A 3,851-nucleotide genomic window follows, 5' to 3' on the forward strand; every position below is an offset into this window, starting at 1 on the left:
TCTATCAACATCAATCACAGCCTTTGATGTGGCTAGGAAGGGTCTGCCAAGGATGATGGATTCATCCATGCACTTCCCAGTCTCTAGGACTATAAAATCAGCAGGGATGTAATGGTCTTCAACTTTTACCAGAACATCCTCTACAAGTCCATAAGCTTGTTTTCTTGAATTGTCTGTCATCTCTAGTGAGATTTTTGCAGCTTGCACCTCAAAGATCCCTAGCTTCTCCATTACAGAGAGAGGCATGAGGTTTACACTTGACCCTAGGTCATACAAGGCCTTCTTGAAGGTCATGGTGCCTATGGTACAAGGTATTGAGAACTTCCCAGGATCCTGTCTCTTTTGAGGCAGTTTCTGCCTAGACAAGTCATCCAATTCTTTGGTGAGCAAAGGGGGTTCATCCTCCCAAGTCTTATTACCAAATAACTTGTCATTTAGCTTCATGATTGCTCCAAGGTATTTAGCAACTTGCTCTTCAGTGACATACTCATCCTCTTCAGAGGAAGAATACTCATCAGAGCTCATGAATGGCAGGAGTAAATCCAATGGAATCTATATGGTCTCAGTGGGAGCCTCAGATTCCCATGGTTCCGCATTGGAGAACTCATTGGAGGCCAGTGGACGTCCATTGAGGTCTTCCTCAGTAGCGTTCACTGCCTCTTCCTCCTCTCTAAATTCAGCCATGTTGATGGCTTTGCACTCTCCTTTTGGATTTTCTTCTGTATTGCTTGGAAGAGTACTAGGAGGGAGTTCAGTAATTTTCTTGCTCAGTTGACCCACTTGTGCCTCCAAGTTTCTAATGGAGGACCTTGTTTCAGTCATGAAACTTTGAGTGGTTTTGATTAGATCAGAGACCATGGTTGCTAAGTCAGAGGTGTTCTGCTTAGAACTCTCTGTCTGTTGCTGAGAAGATGATGGAAAAGGCTTGCCATTGCTAAACCTGTTTCTTCCACCATTATTGTTGTTGAAACCTTGTTGAGGTCTCTGTTGATCCTTCCATGAGAGATTTGGATGATTTCTCCATGAAGGATTATAGGTGTTTCCATAGGGTTCGCCCATGTAATTCACCTCTTCCATTGAAGGGTTCTCAGGATCATAAGCTTCTTCTTCAGATGAAGCTTCCTTAGTACTGCCTGGTGCAGCTTGCATTCCAGACAGACTTTGAGAAATCAAATTGACTTGCTGAGTCAATATCTTGTTCCGAGCCAATATGGCATTCAGAGTATCAATCTCAAGAACTCCTTTCTTCTGATTTGTCCCATTGTTCACAGGATTCCTTTCAGAAGTATACATGAATTGGTTATTTGCAACCATTTCAATTAGTTCTTGAGCTTCTGTGGGCGTCTTCTTCAGATGAAGAGATCCTCCAGCAGAGCTATCCAAAGACATCTTGGACAGTTCAGACAGACCATCATAGAAAATACCTATGATGCTCCATTCAGAAAGCATATCAGAGGGACACTTTCTGATTAATTGTTTGTATCTTTCCCAAGCTTCATAGAGGGATTCTCCTTCCTTCTGTCTGAAGGTTTGGACTTCCACTCTAAGCTTACTCAATTTTTGAGGTGGAAAGAACTTTGCCAAGAAGGCATCGACTAGCTTTTCCCAAGAGTTCAGGCTTTCTTTAGGTTGTGAGTCCAACCATATCCTAGCTCTGTCTCTTACAGCAAAAGGGAATAGCATAAGTCTGTAGACCTCAGGGTCAACCCCATTGGTCTTGACAGTGTCACAGATTTGCAAGAATTCAGCTAAAAACTGATGAGGATCTTCCAATGGAAGTCCATGAAACTTGCAATTCTGTTGCATTAGAGAAACTAATTGAGGCTTAAGCTCAAAATTGTTTGCTCCAACGGCAGGGATAGAGATGCTTCTCCCATAGAAGTCGGGAGTAGGTGCAGTGAAGTCACCCAGCACCTTCCTTGCATTGTTGGCATTGTTGTTGTTTTCGGCTGCCATGGGTTCTTCTTCTTTGAAGATTTCTGTAAGGTCCTCTACAGAGAATTTTGCCTTAGCTTCTCTTAGCTTTCGCTTCAAGGTCCTTTCAGGTTCAGGGTCAGCCTCAACAAGAATGCTTTTGTCTTTGCTCCTGCTCATATGAAAGAGAAGAAAACAAGGAAATATGGAATCCTCTAAGTCACAGTATAGAGATTCCTTGAGGTGTCAGAGGAAAAGAAAAATGGAAGGAAGAGTTAGAAAATTCTAACTTATCAAGAAAGATGGAGTTCGAATTGTGCATTAAGGAATAGTGTTAGTCCATAAATAGAAAGATGTGAGAAGATGGGAAGAAATTTTCAAAAATAATTTAAAAAGATTTTAAAAACATTTTGAAAAACTTTAATTGATTTTCGAAAACCAAGATTGAGAAAGAAGTAAAGTGATTTTTGAAAAAGATTTTGAAATTAGAAATTAAAAAGATATGATTGAAAACTATTTTGAAAAAGATGTGATTAGGAAGATATGATTGGTTTTAAAAAGATGTGATTGAGAAGATATGATTTGAAAAACATTTTAAAAATACTAGATTTTAAAAATTAATAACTTGGCTAACAGGAAAAGATATGATTCAAACATTAAACCTTTCTCAACAGAAAAGGCAGCATACTTGAAATGTTGAATCAAATCATTAATTGATAGCAAGTATTTTTGAAAATAGAAAGAAATTGATTTTGAAAAAGATTTGATTGAAAAAATTTGATTTGAAAAAGATTTGATTTTGAAAAATTTTGAAAACTTGAAAAAAATTTGATTTGAAAACAAAATCTTCCCTCTTGTGCCATCCTGGCGTTAAACGCCCAGAATGGTGCACATTCTGGCGTTTAATGCCCAAAACACTACCTTTTGGGCGTTAAACGCCCAGCCAGGCACCCTGGCTGGCGTTTAAACGCCAGTTTGCCCTTCTTCACTGGGCGTTTTGAACGCCCAGCTTTTTCTGTGTAATTCCTCTGCTGTATGTTCTGAATCTTTAATTCTCTGTATTATTGACTTGAAAAGACATAAATTAAAAATATTTTTTGGATTTTTAATAATGAGGAATAATCAAAATGCAACTAAAATCAAATAACAATGCATGCAAGACACCAAACTTAGCAGTTTGTATACTACTGACACTAACAAAATGAGAATGCATATGAGAAACACAAACACTCAAGTCAAGAGAATTTAAAGATCAAAGTAATGAAATCATCAAGAACATCTTGAAGATCACTTAAGTCACATGAATGAATGCAAAAAGAACAAAAACATGCAATTGACACCAAACTTAAAATGAAACACTAAACTCAAACAAGAAATATTTTTGGATTTTATGATTTTGTAAATTTTTTTTTGGTCTTTTTGAAAATTGAGTGGAGAGGAAAAATAAAAATATCAAAATTCTTAATGAGAATTCCAGGAATCATGCAATGTTAGTCTAAAGCTTCAGTTTAAAGAAATTAGACATGGCTAGTTAAGCTTCAGCAGGACATTGCATTCAAGAGCTAAATTGATGAGAATCAATCAGCTTTGGTGATGATAAGAACATCACCTTGAAACACTAGAATTCATTCTTAAGAACTCTGAAGAAAAATACCTAATCTAAGCAACAATATGAACCGTCAGTTGTCCAAACTCAACAATCCCCGGCAACGGCGCCAAAAACTTGGTGCTGTTGCCGGATCAGAAATTTGGCACTGATGTTACCGGACCAAAAGCTTGCCGAAAACTCGAACAATCCCCGGCAACGGCGCCAAAAACTTGGTGCACAAAATTGTGATCATCAATGGCGCCATCAACATGGTACGCACAATTGTAATCTCAACCCTTTTATCACAACTTCGCACAACTAACCAGCAAGTGTACTGGGTCGTCCAAGT

General features: G+C 38.2%; 1 non-coding gene across 1 annotated transcript; it reads left to right on the forward strand.

Moving 5' to 3' along the window:
- The first annotated feature begins 1,443 nt into the window (after nucleotides 1–1,443).
- LOC112718607 (small nucleolar RNA R71) lies at nucleotides 1,444–1,551 on the forward strand. Its single transcript, XR_003160939.1, has one exon. It is a non-coding gene; the product is annotated as a small nucleolar RNA R71 (small nucleolar RNA).
- Nucleotides 1,552–3,851: the final 2,300 nt, after the last annotated feature.

This window comes from Arachis hypogaea, chromosome 10, assembly GCF_003086295.3.
Source record: "Arachis hypogaea cultivar Tifrunner chromosome 10, arahy.Tifrunner.gnm2.J5K5, whole genome shotgun sequence".
In the NCBI taxonomy this organism is placed as follows: Eukaryota; Viridiplantae; Streptophyta; class Magnoliopsida; order Fabales; family Fabaceae; genus Arachis; species Arachis hypogaea.